The sequence below is a fragment of the Balaenoptera physalus genome, assembly GCF_965194825.1.
Source record: "Balaenoptera physalus genome assembly, chromosome: 12".
NCBI lineage: Eukaryota > Metazoa > Chordata > Mammalia > Artiodactyla > Balaenopteridae > Balaenoptera > Balaenoptera physalus.
The window spans coordinates 39,967,233-39,985,293 of NC_138897.1; positions in this window are offsets into that span (position 1 = coordinate 39,967,233).

The window sequence follows — 18,061 nt, forward strand, 5'->3', positions numbered from 1 at the left end:
GCACTCTGAGCAAAATGGCTTGTTTACCTCTATTTACATATAAGCATCAGAAAGTGGCCTTAGTGGCCTGTGTAAGTTTTGACCTTCACTTACTGACTCTGTCTCACAATCTCCTCAGATAACTAATAGCTCATCTCTGAACCATCCTTGAATGTAAAAGTGCTGTTAAAGCCCTTAAAAAAACATTAAAATACTGACACCTTAGGTTTTAGTAATAAAAGGGTATCAAACAAATGTGTTACTTATGGATGAATGAGAAACCCATTTTTTTTTTTTTTTTTTTTTTTTTTGCTAAAACACTTTCCACATAACCTAGGGCCATTGCTTTCTCTATCAGTCCCTCATGGTGACAGTTAATAGGTTTCTGACTTCAGGTTGAAGATCCTTCCGGGGCAGAGGCAATTAGGCTTCATTTAACCCAATTTGGTTTCATCAGGACACCATTGAACTTGAGATTTTATGCCCACAACCTATAGATAGCAATAGAGAAGGATCAGGAGATGAGTTCAATTGATAAAAATTCCACTTTACATTGTCTTTCTCTTCCAAACTGAGTTTAGAAAAATCTAGTCTTAGTCTCTGAGGCAATCTAAGACTCAACTGCGTCCTTGCCCTCCTTTCAAAGACCCTTCTGCAGCTCCTGGCTCAGATGTGGTGCCCACCTCCTTTGTCTGCACGAGGATACATGCTGCTTTATGAGCCACTGAAAGGATCAAAGTGACCCTGCACTCATGGAAGATTTATATCATTCATGCACATATTTAATAAAGGCTGGGATTTGATAGTTCTTGACTATTCTAGATTAACTATTACATTCAAGTGTTTGGGCTTGAAGGAATAAAATAAAGAAAATGCTGGTGTTAACCCTTATATAGACCAGTTTCTACTACTTGGTCTAAATTCAGATAATTTCTTATTTTCTGTGACATACACTAAGGATATTGTTCATTCCTTACCATCCTATACTTTTGTTCATATACTGTACTGATTTCTTTATTGAAAGTGTGTGTAGGTGTGTGTAGATGTTTAATATTTAAAAACTAGAACTCTTGTTTATGGTATACTAGATTCAAAGATTTAGAACCAAATATCTTGAATCTAGAAGAGGAAACTTTAATTTTAAATAAATGCTTATCTTGTGATTATTTTAGTGAAGACTGCATTAACAATATTAGCTTTTACCTTACTATGAAAATGATGCATAATCATAAAGGTATGGTTAGTTGTCTAGTGGAGAGACTGTCCTCCCACTGATCTTCCTGGTATTTTTCTAAGAACATATGAATTAAAAACATCTCTGAAGACACAGAGTATCCCAGAGCCAAAGCATGCTTTTAGAAAGGGGAGAATTAGTCTTTTCTCAGCCCGCTTATTAAAACTGGAGACTGGTCTGCTTACTAATTTCTAATCCTTCCTGTACCAGCAGCTATGTCTGTATGCAACCCTCAGGTGCCAAACACATTGGGCAGAATTCCTTCTGCAAATCTCTTTTTGTAACTTCCTGTATCTTATGAGTGAGTGAATATGCAGATCTGGGGCAGAACTTGGCCACCTTTAGCAGCTCTTGTAAAGGGATCAGATCAGCCTGCCTGGGAGGCTCTCTAATTGGAAGTTTATGGTAATGCAATTGTTTCCCACCTGCAAGGCAGCTCTCAGCACTCCAAGCATGCAAGAGGAGAGAAAGCCAGGTTGATGGACAGGCAGTCCCAGCCCAACCTTGCCTGTGTTGGAATGGCCCAAGGTCAGCCCATCTGGTGACCCCACAGCTCTAAATTGGTGTTGATTGCCATCAGTGCTGCTGCAAGAGGCTACCAACACCGGGGCTTTGTTGTAGTCTTGGAATGTTGGACTCAAGATCTTTCTCCAGATAACAGGGAAAAGAGAGGAAAAGGCAAGCCCACTCAGGACATGCTGAGGAGTAGCCTTTCTTTGAAATGACGTGAGGTGTGACCATCGGGGAGTTACTGAGGCCTAAGGAGAAAGTGATAAATGTAAATGTCCAGGCACTTAGAGGGGAGAACTCAAGTCAGGTTTTTTATCTCACTTCTGGTGTTAGGTAGCTATTAACCAGTTTACTGAGGGGTCACAGTACAGAGGGGTTTCACACATGAAATAGTTTTTGTTTTTCTAAATACTTCCTTCAACTGTTCTCTGTCTCAGCTCCTTTTCAGTTGGGTAGCAGATCCCCAAACTTTATTGTCACGTTAAATTATTAAAATTAATCCAGTCCAGTTGAAAACCCCAGTTTGTTCTTCTTTCCTCGCCTTCCCGCCGCAGAGTCTTGAACTGTGGCTCCGATGGACTTCTGGGCGAGATGGGGAGGGTTTTCTCCAGTTTCAGTCTTAGCTCAGCTCTGAGTCTGTCTCCCTCCGGGCTGAGAACTTGGTAGAGAGATTGGGGAGGCTGATATTCTCTTCTGACATGGGTCACACAGTCAGATGGGTGGAGACAGCTGTCTCTAGTGTGTTCTGAGTCTGTAAGCTTCTGTTGCTTTCTTCAGGAGGAGACTTATGCCCACATGGTATATGTAGTTTCCAGGGGGAAGGGTCCAGTTTCACCCTGGCCCTTCTTCTCACTAAATAATCCTATTGGGGACTTCCCTGGTGGCCCAGTGGTTAAGACTCTGCGCTCCCAATGTAGGGGGCCCGAGTTCGATCCCTGGTCAGGTAACTAAGATCCCACATACTGCAACTAAGCCCACGCGCCTCAACTAGAGAAGTCTGAGAGCTGCAACGAAGACCCAGGACAGCCAAAATAAATAAATAAATAAATATAAATTGAAGTTGTTAAAAAAACTAATAATCCTATCACAGAATATTGGCTTTTCTCCCTTTAATCTGTCTGTGCTTCCAACACAGCTCCTGCTAGATGGTAGCTTTCTCTGACCCACAGCTCCCTGGGGAGCCCCACTGCTCCCATATCCTTTATTAAGGTCTGTCCCTCTTTGCGTCAGCTCCAGAAACCACTGAGGAATTCTTTCAAACGCTCCACCAGCAAATGGAAATCTGAACGGCACTCTCTGCCTCTATTCCTTTCTTCTCATCTTCCAAATTCTCCAGAACAAAAGAAGGCACAGGTCTCAATGTTCACATCCGCCCTCAGGCTCCAGGGACAACTTGTGAAGCTCTCTCAGGAATTTTTCCCCAAGTAAACCCCCACCCACTCTACCCTTCAGCAATACCAGAGCAGACCCAAAGATGCACATCTCCTTTCTTGAAGGCACCCCGTTCTCTATGGATAGTTCTCTCTATACTCCCCTTACTTGGTGTTTTTAAGAGGAGCCCCCCTTCCAGGTTTACACTGAAAAATATGTCTCATCAGAATAAATGTGCTCAGTATCTTCAGAAGGGTGTTTCCAAAGGGTTGTCCAGGGTGCTATCTTCATCAGAATTCCCTGATGACCTTGAGAAATGTAAATTCCTGGACAAGTCTGGAGATTTATCAGGGCTGTATCACGCCCTGGAATATCCATTTTTAACAAGTCTTACACTAGGAAGTCTTGCACCATAGTATAGTAAGTAAAAGATATAGAATTAGGATACCAGTGCACCGTTATCCTTGAGAACATAGAGCACTGATTCTCATCTCTCACTTAGCATTAGAATCATCCATGGGACATTTAAAATATACTTATGATTAATCGGGGAACATATTAAAGAAAATAGGTGCTATCATTCTCTTCTTCAAACCCACCTGCAATTGTTTTCATTACTTGTTCTTTTCTGAATTTCAGTGATTTTTGACTGTGGCTTCTCTCTTCTAGACTGTAATCTCTTAGAATGCAGGAGTAATGCTATCTGTTATTTATTTAACCATAATTTGTGAAACTTTCTGAGAAATTAAGTGACCTCTGTTTGTGGGTATGTGTGGTGTGTCTGGTTTTTTCTCTGTCTCTCTTTCTGTGTAATTATCACCTAAGAAAGAGAATGTAATTTTCCTCTTTCACTTTACAAGATAAGCAGAAAGCCCTTTGAACCCTTGATTTCCAGGGCTTCCTTGACTCATGTAGCAGTTACCAGTTTTTTATAAGACAGGGCAAATAGGAGGGCATCCTCCTATTTCTGTTCTGGTGGCAAAGGCTAACGATTGGATTAATATTGCTTTCTAGAGGATGTTTGGAGAGTAGCCATGGTATTTTTGACATTCAGTGATGGAGGTACAGAAATGTAAAATATCTGGAAATGGGCAGGGCAATCCTGCAAAATTAAAAGTTTGCCCTGTGTTCTGTATGACTTTCAGATGATCCATAAATTTAAACAAAACAAAACAAAAGAAAGCAAACCCTTGTGTGGAACCTAGAACCACCTAAATTTTAATTCTAAATGCTAAGTTTTTTTTTTTTTTTTTTAACATCTTTATTGAAGTATAATTGCCTTACAATGGTGTGTTAGCTTCTGCTTTATAACAAAGTGAATCGGTTATACATATACAATATGCTCCCATTTCTCTTCCCTCTTGCATCTCCCTCCCTCCCACCCTCCCCATCCCACCCCTCTAGGTGGTCACAAAGCACCTAGCTGATCTCCCTGTGCTATGCGGCTGCTTCCCACTAGTTATCTATTTTACATTTGGTAGTATATATATGTCCATGACCCTCTCTTACACTGTCACATCTCACCCCTCCCCCTCCCCATATCTTCAAGTCCATTCTCTAGTAGGTCTGTGTCTTTATTCCCGTCTTGCCACTAGGTTCTTCATGGCCTTTTTTTTTTTTTTTTTCCCTTAGATTCCGTATATATGTGTTAGCATACTGTATTTGTTTTTCTCTTTCTGACTTACTTCACTCTGTATGACAGACTCTAACTCCATCCACCTCAATACAAATACCTCCATTTAATTTCTTTTTATGGCTGAGTAATATTCCATTGTATATATGTGCCACATCTTCTTTATCCATTCATCTGTTGATGGACATTTAGGTTGCTTCCATGTCCTGGCTATTGTAAATAGAGCTGCAATGAACATTTTGGTACATGACTCTTTTTGACCTATGGTTTTCTCAGGGTATATGCCCAGTAGTGGGATTGCTGGGTCATATGGTAGTTCTATTTGTAGTTTTTTAAGGAACCTCCATACTGTTCTCCATAGTGGCTGTATCAATTTACATTCCCACCAACAGTGCAAGAGTGTTCCCTTTCCTCCACACCCTCTCCAGCATTTATTGTTTCTAGATTTTTTGATGATGGCCATTCTGACCGGCGTGAGATGATATCTCATTGTAGTTTTGATTTGCATTTCTCTAATGATTAATGATGTTGAGCATTCTTTCATGTGTCTGTAGGCCATCTGTATATCTTCTTTGGAGAAATGTCTATTTAGGTCTTCTGCCCATTTTTGGATTGGGTTGTTCATTTTTTTGTTATTGAGCTGCATGAGCTGCTTGTAAATCTTGGAGATTAATCCTTTGTCAGTTGCTTCATTTGCAAATATTTTCTCCCATTCTGATGGTTGTCTTTTCGTCTTGTTTATGGTTTCCTTTGCTGTGCAAAAGCTTTTAAGTTTCATTAGGTCCCATTTGTTTATTTGTGTTCTTATTTCCATTTCTCTGGGAGCTGGGTCAAAAAGAATCTTGCTGTGATGTATGTCATAGAGTGTTCTGCCTATGTTTTCCTCTAAGAGTTTGATAGTGTCTGCCCTTACACTTAGGTCTTTAATCCATTTTGAGTTTATTTTTTTGCATGGTGTCAGGGAATGTTCTAATTTCATACTTTTACATGTACCTGTCCAATTTTCCCAGCACTACTTATTGAAGAGGCTGTCTTTTCTCCACTGTATATGCTTGCCTCCTTTATCAAAGATAAGGTGACCATATGTGCGTGGGTTTATCTCTGGGCTTTCTATCCTGTTCCATTGATCTATATTTCTGTTTTTGTGCCAGTACCAAACTGTCTTGATTACTGAAGCTTTGTAATATAGACTGAAGTCAGGGAGCCTGATTCCCCAGCTCCATTTTTCGTTCTCAAGATTGCTTTGGCTATTCGGGGTCTTTTGTGTTTCCATACAAATTGTGAAATATTTTGTTCTAGTTCTGTGAAAAATGCCAGTGGTAGTTTGATACGGATTGCATTGAATCTGTAGATTGCTTTGGGTAGATTGCTTTTCTTTCTTTGTGACATCTTTGTCTGGTTTTCGTATCAGGGTGATGGTGGCCTTGTAGAATGAGTTGGGGAGTGTTCCTCCCTCTGCAATATTTTGGAAAAGTTTGAGAAGGATAGGTGTTAGCTCTTCTCTAAATGTTTGATAGAATTCACCTGTGAAGCCATCTGGTCCTGGGCTTTTGTTTGTTGGAAGGTTTTTAATCACAGTTTCAATTTCAGTGCTTGTGATTGGTCTGTTCATATTTTCTATTTCTTCCTGGTTCAGTCTCGGCAGTTTGTGCATTTCTAAGAATCTGTCCATTTCTTCCAGGTTGTCCATTTTATTGGCATAGAGTTGCTTGTAGTAATCTCTCATGATCTTTTGTATTTCTGCAGTGTCAGTGGTTACTTCTCCTTTTTCATTTCTAATTCTATTGATTTGAGTCTTCTCCCTTTTTCTCTTGATGAGTCTGGCTAATGGTTTATCAATTTTGTTTATCTTCTCAAAGAACCAGCTTTTAGTTTCATTGATTTTTGCTATTGTTTCCTTTATTTCTTTTTCATTTATTTCTGACCTGATCTTTATAATTTCTTTCCTTCTGCTGGCTTTGGGGTTTTTTTGTTCTTCTTTCTCTAATTGCTTTAGGTGCAAGGTTAGGTTGTTTATTCAAGATGTTTCCTGTTTCTTGAGGTAGGCTTGTATTGCTATAAACTTCCCTCTTAACACTGCTTTTGCTGCGTCCCATAGGATTTGGGTCGTCGTATCTCCATTGTCATTTGTTTCTAGGTATTTTTTGATTTCCCCTTTGATTTCTTCAGTGATCACTTCGTTAATAAGTAGTGTATTGTGTAGCCTCCATGTGTTTGTATTTTTTACAGATCTTTTCCTGTAATTGATATCTAGTCTCACAGCGTTGTGGTCGGAAAAGATACTTGATACGATTTCAATTTCCTTAAATTTACCCAGGCTTGATTTGTGACCCAAGATATGATCTATCCTGGAGAATGTTCCATGAGCACTTGAGAAAAATGTGTATTCTGTTGTTTTTGGGTGGAATGTCCTATAAATATCAATTAAGTCCATCTTGTTTAATGTATCATTTAAAGCTTGTGTTTCCTTATTTATTTTCATTTTGGATGATCTGTCCATTGGTGAAAGTGGGGTGTTAAAGTCCCCTACTCTGATTGTGTTGCTGTCGATTTCCCCTTTTATGGCTGTTAGTATTTCCCTTATGTATTGTGGTGCTCCTATGTTGGGTGCATAAATATTTACAATTGTTATACCTTCCTCTTGGATCGATCCATTGATCATTATATAGTGTCCTTCTTTGTCTCTTGTAATAGTCTTTATTTTAAAGTCTATTTTGTCTGATATGAGAATTGCTACTCCAGCTTTCTTTTGATTTCCATTTGCATGGAATATCTTTTTCCATCCCCTCACTTTCAGTCTGTATGTGTCTCTAGGTCTGAAGTGGGTCTCTTGTAGACAGCATATATATGGGTCTTGTTTTTGTATCCATTCAGCCAGCCTGTGTCTTTTGGTGGGAGCATTTAATCCATTTACATTCAAGGTAATTATCGATATGTATGTTCCTATTCCCATTTTCTTAAATGTTTTGGGTTTGTTATTGTAGGTGTTTTCCTTCTCTTGTGTTTCTTGACCAGAGAAGTTCCTTTAGCATTTGTTGTAAAGCTGGTTTGGTGGTGCTGAACTCTCTCAGCTTTTGCTTGTCTGTAAAGGTTTTAATTTCTCCATTGAATCTGAATGAGATCCTTGCTGGGTAGTGTAATCTTCGTTGTAGGTTTTTCTCCTTCATCACTTTAAGTATATCCTGCCACTCCCTTCTGGCTTGCATACTTTCTGCTGAAAGATCAGATGTTAACCTTATGGGGATTCCCTTGTGTGTTATTTGTTGTTTTTCCCTTGCTGCCTTTAATATGTTTTCCTTATATTTAATTTTTGACAGTTTGATTAATATGTGTCTCGGCGTGTTTATCCTTGGGTTTATCCTGTATGGGACTCTCAGTGCTTCCAGGACTTGATTAACTATTTCCTTTCCCATATTAGGGAAGTTTTCAACTATAATCTCTTCAAATATTTTCTCAGTCCCTTTCTTTTTCTCTTCTTCTTCTGGGACCCCTATAATTCGAATGTTGGTGCGTTTAATGTTGTCCCAGAGGTCTCTGAGACTGTCCTCAGTTCTTTTCATTCTTTTTTCTTTATCCTGCTGTGTAGTAGTTATTTCCACCATTTTATCTTCCAGGTCACTTATCGTTTCTTCTGCCTCAGTTATTCTGCTATTGATCCCATCTAGAGTATTTTTAATTTCATTTATTGTGTTTTTCATCATTGCTTGGTTCCTCTTTATTTCTTCTACGTCCTTGTTAAATGTTTCTTGCATTTTGTCTATTCTATTTCCAAGATTTTGGATCATCCTTACTATCATTATTCTGAATTCTTTTTCAGGTAGACTACTTATTTCCTATTCATTTGTTAAGTCTGGTGTATTTTGACCCTGTTCCTTCATCTGCTGTGTGTTTTTCTGTCGTCTCATTTTGCTTATCTTACTGTGTTTGGGGTCTCCTTTTCACAGGCTGCAGGTTTGTAGTTCCCGTTGTTTTTGGTATCTGTCCCCAGTGGCTAAGGTTGGTTCAGTGGGTTGTGTAGGCTTCCTGATGGAGGGAACTAGTGCCTGAGCTCTGGTGGATGAGGCTGGATCTTGTCTTTCTGGTGGGCACGTCCACGTCTGGTGGTGTATTTTGGGGTGTCTGTGGGCTTATTATGATTTTAGGCAGCCTCTCTGCTAATGGATGGGGCTGTGTTCCTGTCTTGCTAGTTGTTTGGCATAGGGTGTCCAGCACTGTAGCTTGCTGGTCGTTGAGTGAAGCTGGGTGTTGATGTTGCGATGGAGATCTCTGAGAGATTTTTGCCATTTGGTATTACATGGAGCTGGGAGGTCTCTTGTGGACCAGTGTCCTGAAGTTGGCTCTCCCACCTCAGAGGCACGGCCTTGATACCTGGCTGGGGCACCAAGAGCCTTTCATCCAAACGGCTCAGAGTAAAAGGGAGAAAAAATAGAAAGAAAGAAAGAAAGAGGCTATAATATAGTGAAGTAAAATAAAGCTATTGTAAAGCAAAGCTATACAGACAAAATCTCACCCAGAAGCATATACATATACACTCACAACAAAAAGGAAAAGGGGGAAAATTAATATATCCTGCTCCCAAAGTCCACCTCCTGAATTTGGGATGATTCGTTGTCTATTCAGGTATTCAACAGATGCAGGCACATCAAGTTGTTTGTGGAGTTTTAATCCGCTGCATCTGAGGCTGCTGGGAGAGATTTCCCCTTCTCTACCCTGTTCGCCCAGCTCCTGGGGTTCAGCTTTGGATTTGGACCCGCCTCTGCATGTAGGTCGCCTGGGGGCGTCTATTCCCCGCCCAGACATGTCAGGGTTAAAGGAGCAGCTGCTTCAGGGGCTCTGGCTCACACAGGCCGCGGGGAGGGAGGGGTACAGAGGAGGCGGGGCGAGCCTGCAGTGGCCGAGGCCGGAGTGACGTTGCAGCAGCCTGAGGCGCGCAGTGCGTTCTCCCGGGGAACTTGTCCCCGGATCACGGGACCCTGGCAGTGGCGGGCTGCACAGGCTACCAGGAGGGGCGGTGTGGAGAGTGACCTGTGCTCACACACAGGCTTTTTGGAGGCGGCAGCATCAGCCCCAGCGTCTCATTCCCGTCTCTGGGGTCCGCGCTGATCGCCGCGGCTCGCGCCCTTCTGTGGAGTTCGTTTAGGCGGCACTCTGAATCCCATGTCCTTGCGCGCAGCGAAACAAAGAGGCAAGAAAAAGTCTCTTGCCTCTTCGGCAGCTGCAGACCTTTTCCCGGACTCCCTCCCGGCTAGCTGTGGTGCGCTAACCCCTTAAGGCTGTGTTCACGCCGCCAGCCCCAGTCCTCTCCCTGCGATCCGACCGAAGCCGAGCCTCAGCTCCCAGCCCCGCCCGCCCTGGCGGGGGAGCAGACAAGCCTCTCGGGCTGGTGAGCGCTGCTCGGCACTGAGCCTCTGTGCGGGAATCTCTCCGTTTTTTCCTCTGCGCCCCTGTTGCTGTGGGATCCGCGCTGTTAGCCGCGGCTCGCGCCCTTCTCTGGAGTTCGTTTAGGCGGTGCTCTGAATCCCCTCTCCTTTCGTGCCGTGAAACAAAGAGGCAAGAAAAAGTCTCTTGCCTCTTCGGCAGCTGCAGACTTTTTCCCGGTCTCCCTCCCAGCCAGCTGTGGTGCGCCAACCCCTTCAGGCTGTGTTCACGCCGCCAGCCCCAGTCTTCTCCCTGCGATCTTACCGAAGCCGAGCCTCAGCTCCCCGCCCCGCCTGCCCCGGCAGGGGAGCAGACAAGCCTCTCGGGCTGGTGAGTGCTGCTCGGCGCCGAGCCTCCATGCTGGAATCTCTCCGCTTTGCCCTCCGCACCCTTGTGGCTGCGCTCTCCTCCGTGGCTCCGAAGCTTCCCCCCTCTGCCACCGGCAGTCTCTGCCCGCAAAGGGGCTTCCTAGTGCGTGGAAACCTTTCCTCCTTCACAGCTCCCTCCCACTGGTGCAGGTGCCGTCCCTCTTCTTTTGTCTCTGTTATTTCTTTTTTCTTTTGCCCTACCCAAGTACGGGGGGAGTTTCTTGCCTTTTTGGAGGTCGGACATTTTCTGCCAGCATTCAGTGGGTGTTCTGTAGGAGCAGTTCCACGTGTAGATGTATTTCTACTGTATCTTTGGGAAGGAAGGTGATCTCCGCGTCTTACTCTTCCGCCATCTTCTCTCCTCCCTCCTAAGTGTTTTTAAGGTACATAGAAATTTTGACTTCTTATTGTTTTCCTGGTGAACTGAACTGTGTTTTCTTAATCTGAAAGTATCTTGGAGTGTTTGATCTAAACACTTGGAGTGTTTAGATCATTTATATTTAATATAATTACCTGTATATTGAGGTTTAAATCTACAAACTTATTCTTTGCTTTCTATTTTCTTGAATATTATATGTTTCCTTCTTGCTTCCTTTTTTAGCCTTTCTTAAAAATGACTAAGAATCTATGTATTGTCTTATTAAATTCTAGAATAAATTAGCATTTTCTTCATTCTTGAGACAATGCAAGGGATTTAGGATACTTTACTCCAATTATATTCCTCTCATATTTTTCTGCTATTATTTTCATGTAATTTAAAATCTTCTAAAATGTAATTATATATATTATATATTATGCATTACAAATTGTGTATATACATACCCATATATTTATCTTGTCCAATGCTCTTTATTTCTTCTAAGAGGAATCACTTTTCTTCTGCTTTTAATATTTCATTTATGATTATTACACCAGTGACAAACTTCAGCAGTTATTGATTCTCTGAAAAAATTTACTTGGCCTTCATTTTTGAGGCATTACTTTTTCCTCACTGGATATAGAATTCTAGATTGTCATCTATTTTTTTTGTTGTTGTTTTTTCCCACCACCTTGAAGATATCACTTCATTGTCTTCTGGCTTTATTTATTTATTTATTTATTTGAGAGGTCAGTTATTGCTCCCTTGAAGTTAATAGGTACTTTTTGTTTATATGCTTTTAAGATTATTCTTTCTGTTGTTTGCCTTTAAGCAGTGTACTATAATTATTATTATTTTTTTTAGTTGTTTGTTTAGATGTCATTATCTTTCTTGAGGTTTATAGTAATTCCTGAACTTTGATATTTTTTAGTTTCAGTTTTGGAAAATTCTCAGCTATTATCTCCGAATATTGTTTCTTATCCATTTTAACTCCTTTTTCTTTGTAAGATTCCAATTATAAGCATGTAGACCTATAGCAATAACTCATATGTCTCTTATGCTCTATTCTGTATTTTTCACCTTTTTATCTTGCTTTACTGTAGTCAGAATATTTTCTTCTGAGCTATCGTCTAGTTCTCTAAATCTCTATTCAGGTAAGTCTAATCCTTTTTTAAACCAATTCTTCAAGTTATGATTTCAGGTTTTGGTATTTTTTCTTTTTACTTTTAGCATTTCAATTTAATTAAATTTCATAGTTTTAGTTCTTTGTCAACATTATCAATTTTGTATTTTAATTCCTGGAATATTGCAATCATAAAAAAAAAAAAACTTAATATCCATTTTGGTGACTCTATTATTTTGATTCTCTATAGATCTAGTCTTATTTTCTACTTTTTTCTCTTCATTTGTGTTCATGCCATATCTTCTAAATGTCTGTTTTGTTGTTGTTGTTTTTGTGTGCCAAAAATCATGTATGAAAAAAGGGTAGATTGATGTGCAGTTCTGGTTTCTGTTCTATTATTTGAGGTGTTTGTGGTGGTGGGGGAGACAAGAAGCTATACTATCACAGATCAACTGATATCAATCAAAGATTGAACTGATTGAAGGTAACTTCAGTCCCCGAGAAGGCTAAGCTATTTCTGATTCACTCATATCAGAAATATGGGTCTTTGCATTTTGACATTGCAACTGCAAACCTGGGGTGTTTAGAAGGGCTCCTTGTCTTTGAAGGAGTTATCACTGTGATTTTTGTCCACTAGGTTATATGAGTTTACTGAAAGTTCTGCTTGGTTTCTCAGCTTCTCAACCTCTTCTTTCTAAATTGACAATTAACTTAAGGAGGAAACTGGCTCCAAGATGCAGGAGTCATTCCATAAGCTTCACTCCTCTCCTGGATCTTGGCTTCATAATTTGACACTGACATGGTAGCTCTCCAATGCTTTCCAAATGATAATTTTAATTTTTTCTAGTTATTTTCAACAGTAGATTTATTCTGAAACAAATCTATGCTGCCATTGCCAGAAGTAGATTAAACATAAAATATTTTTAATGATTTTTAATATTCACTGAATTTTCCAGTATCATAATCCAAAGAATTAGGCAAAGTGCACAATCTGAGGGAACATTCCCCACGAGACTACCCTCCTGCCGTCACTCAGACAGCAACCACAAATTCAAGAGTCCCAGGACCACCTTCATTTCAGACTGGCTGGCTGCAAATTTGGGGGTTCCCACAGACTTCCTCAGGTTTGATCGCTTCATAGAAAAATTCACAGAACTCAGCAAAGTGGAATACTTATAATTATAGTTTTATTTTAGCAAAAGGATACAAATTAGAACAAGCCAAAGGAGGAAACACAGAGGGCGAAGTCTGGGAGGGTTCCAGATGCAACACTTCCATGTCCTCAGAGGTGTGTTACACTCCTGGCATCGATGTGAGACAACATGCACAGAGTATTGACCACCTGGAAGGTTCACTGTCAAGAGTTTTTATTGGGGTTTTATTATGTAGGCATAATTTATTGAATGATTGCCTATATCACTGAACGCAATTTCCAGCCACTCTCTCTTACCCAGAAGTCTAGCTGATGTCATGTGGTTCAATCCTCTAATCACATGTTTGGTCTTTCTGGCATGGGCTGTCCCCATATGAGTCATCTCAGCATAAACTATCAGGTGTGATCCAAGGGGCCCACCATGAATAACAAAACACTCCAATCACTCAGGAAATTATAAGGATTTAGAGGTAGAACTGGAGACAAAGGCCAGACCTCTCTTTGGGCTGAGATCAAATTCTTTATTACACAGTGAAGTATTGTGGGAATTGAGAGAGAATTTCAGTATATTTTCTTCAGAATATTACCATTACTGACTAAAATTAAGCCTGAGGTATTTGTTTGCCAATACAATGCAGCTGTACCAGTCCACATTTGTGACTGTTAAAGTCATAATGATTCTTTGTGGTGGTCCAATCACCTGGATTCTTTCCTTGTGTTGTCTAGTGAAATCAGATTAAAGCACTAATGTATTAAAACATTATTTTATCATAAGGTATTTTTCCTCTCATTTTTTTTTTTATAATACAAATAGGGCATTTCTTTCTTTCTTTCTTCTTTCTTTCTTTCTTTCTTTCTTTCTTTCTTCCCTTTCTTTTTTTTTTTTAAATCACATGAATATGTAGGGTATAAATTTTATCTCAGGATAATAAATTATGCATTATCAAATATTTATTATAAAATTGATGCTATAGACCTGCTAGGGTTGTGAAACACCAGTTCAGGCTATTTTAGGTAGGGACAGGAGGGGACTAGATTATTGGAGAGATGTTCAAGTACAGAGGGGAGTACTTATCTCCAGAAACTGACTTTCTTAAGATTGAGAAAGGAACTGGGATTTGTTGGTTCTGCTTGTGGTAGAGGTCCACTAGCATGTGCTGTGGACTGAATAAGACACTAGATGGGAGATGTTTGGACCTGATGAATGACCATGTGGCCAGACACAATTACTGCAGGCTTCAGAACAGTAGAAATGTTGCCTGCAGTCAACCTAGCACTGAGAGTTACAGCTGGTAACAGAGCCACTGGCCTTTGGTATCTAAAGAGGTTGATGACCAAAGCGTTTCCCCTACTTCCTGGACTTTTTAACCCTCTTGGTTTTATCTGGACCTCAGAGGGTAAAATCAGTTCATAGAACATGGCTGTTAATGGATCTTGCCAAGCATGACAAATGAAAGCTTGAAGCCAGATTGACTTGAATTGGAAAAATATGGAAATGTAATAAAATGCTGTGAATTTATTTGTGCCATTTATGTATCTCACTTTGGATTCATGAAGGAAGTGTGTAAAATATAAAGGAATTGATCCCTTCTCTCAGTGAAATTTAGTGTCCAATAGCAAACAGGATTATATCATATATACCTATCCTCTTATCCCCCGCCCCCCCCCCACGCACCCCTCCACACACTTTAAATGAACCAACATGGTATAAAAGAAGGTGTTGAATATAGGCTGAGTACAAAATAAATAAATAAATAAATAAACAAATAAATAAAAAGACAAAAAAAAAAACAAACAAATCTGGCCTCATGTTTGCAAATTGGAATTTGGTGTTGTTTTAAAATTCAATTTGAAATCTTCTAACATCTATGCCATGGGCAGGAAGTTTAAATGGACCTGTTTTTATAAATCTTTGATTTTGTTCCAACACACTTAGTATACAAGACATTGATTGAAGGAATGAGTGAATGAATGAAGGAACCATCAGACTTCCCATCTTCATTTGAAATAAAGGAATTTTCCTTGTGTTGCAATCTCCATATATTACTTCAAAAAAAAAAAAAAAAAAAAAGACAGGAAGATAATGATCCAGAATCTATTTAGCTATAATCAAGGGAAAGTACAGATCTTTATAATTGGGATGAATGAACAAAAAGGGGGGGAAGGGAATATAGGCAATGTGGACAAAAAACAACCCTGATGCCAGGAGAAAAAACAAATCAAAAGAGAAAGCTTACACATTTATGAGGTTTTCTTGATGTCACACCTAGGCAAGCAATGTTATATAAAATATTAAGCAGCTCTAATGCTGACTGAGAAAATTTATGGAGTCTGAAGTACTTGTCTTAAATCATACCCACTGCTTACCTCTGTTTCTCACTCTTTAACCAAGCTTCTCTGAGAGCTTAAGTTGTGCTTCTTTTTTTTTTTTTTTTTTTTCTTTCTTCAGATTTTGTGCAAAGGCTAAAATTTTCAAGAAATAAAGATCACCAGGGAGAGAGTATTAGACAGAGAAGGTGGTTATTTCCATAAGAGGGTGTGCTCAAGTTGCTGTTGGTTGGAGCTATTTTAGATGCTGAGCTTGTTATCATATGAAAAGAAAGGTACTTTGTTCCTTCATTCCCTCCCATTCGATTCTTCCATTTATTCTTTCAACAATTATTTACTCAGTAACTCCTAGGTTGCAAATAATGTCCTGGAAGCCATGAGGGATGGAATGTTACAGGAAATGTATTTTCAGTCTTCAGAATCTTTCATTGCATTTGGGAAAGATAAAAGTTGTATACAAACAACTAATATATTAAGTTATGAGATAGGTGCTTATTTAATTGAATTAAAGAGTCTTCAGGAAGAGGGAAAGAAGAGAATTGTCTTTTTTTCATGACATCCTTTATTCAATCATCCATTAATTTCAGAAAAAGAATATTGATTGAGTAACTATTATGTACCAGCCTTTGTTTAAGCAATTTCCAGGAATTTACATTCTAATGGAGAAGACTATAAGTGATAATAAATAGTATAATTTTAGATAATGATAAGGCTCTGAAGGAATGAAACATGTAGGAAATTTGAGGATGGTCATGAGGGAAATAATTTCACTTGAGACAATCAGGGGAGGCTTCTCTGAGAAGGTAACATGTGAGTTGAAACCTAAGCCAGTGAAATAGCATTCTTTAGGAAGAACATTCCAACAAGTAGGGAGATAAACTATAATGAGGTTTCTCAGGCAGGAATGAATTTGGTAGATCAAGGAATGAGAAAGGAGAGTGGTGGGAGGTCAGGTTGGTTAGTCTGGATGGTAGGCAAAGCTTGATCACACAGGGGCTTGCAGCACAGAGGAGGGAATTTGAATTTGATCCTAAACATAATGCGAAGTTGGTGAAGGAATTTAAGAGGAATAATACAGGATTGGATTAGCATTTTTAAATGGTCATTCTGCCAGCAGTAAGGAAAGTGATTTGGAGGCAACAAAGAAGCAGAGAGATCAATTAGTAGTTCAGTGAGAGATATTTGTTGTTTGGACAGAAGCAGCTATTGTAGAGTATGAAGATTTCATGCATACTCTACACCAGGAGTCTCCAGGATCTGGTGGAAATTTACAGGTTGGGAGATAGAGAGTCGGGAGGAGGCAATGTGACCCTTGCTTCTGGCTTGAACAACTTGGTGGCTGGAGGTACTGTTTAATGAGTCACGAAAAACTGAAGGAGTTCATTTGCAGAGATGATAAGCTTTAATGTTTATGTGAGATATTCAGTAAGAACTGCTAGGTAGGGAGTGTGATATATGTGCTTGGAATTGACCAAAAATGTCTGATTTGAGATTAAAATCTTCCATGGCATAAGCATATTTATGGCATTTAAAACCACGATAATTGAGCACTCTTTTAGGGAAAAAAATGTGTAAAGATAAAAAGAAAAGAGCTCAAAGAAAATTCATGGAGGGGAGGGGATGTAGCAGGCAAAGGAGCCCAAAAAGTTGCAATGAGGTTGGAGAAAAACTAGGAAGGCAGCTTCCTTGAAACTAAGAGAAAAGTGTATCTGAAAACAGAAGGCTTGATGAGTCCTATTCCTCATCCTTTGGGTTTGGCACTTTGAATCTTCTTAGTCCCTTACTTTCTTGGCTCTTTTTGCTAAATGTTAGTCAATAAAGAGATTAAAATAATGATGTTTCAAGGTACACTTTTGGGGAGCATCTTTCCAATATTTGAGGTAGAAGGAGGGGGCATAGGAGTGTGGCAGCCATAGAGGAGAGTCTAAGTGACCTGATACAGGGGTATTTGTCCATCTGGGCCCGGGATCCGCCCCTCAGTGGTTATTTATTAAACTCCCCTCTGCTATTTAGTACTTCTAGAGCTACCTGACACCTTCTCTCTGCCCCAGGGACGATCTGTATGGACTTAATCAATGAGCTGACTTGTGCGTGGCTTCTGGTTTGGTCCAGCCAATGGGGAACCCTAGTAGGAAATCAGACAGTAGGTTTGGGATACTTATTCAACCAGCCACTTCTGTGGTATCATCTGGGTCTGATTTTATTTTTCCAGCAGAAGTCACAGATCCTTTAAAGGAAGTCCTCTATGTACAACTTTCTTTCCAGTTCTGTCAACTGCCCCTTACCCATTGCTTCAGGCCTAAGGATGCAACAGGGCTATTGCTAACCCTGGTGTTCTTTTCTTTTCCCTACACCCTGTCTCTACTTTTGAAAATATTGGGTTGGCCAAAAAATTCGTTTGGGTTTTTCTGTAACATCTTACAAAAAACCCGAACGAACTTTTTGACCAAAGCAATAATTATTTTATGAAATTTCCTCAACTTATTCTGATTTAAATGTGCCATCTATTTCTTATTTGACACCAAAAAATACAAAATTTATGATCCAGTTGGACCATCCCATACTAACCAAGCTTGTGTCACAGAT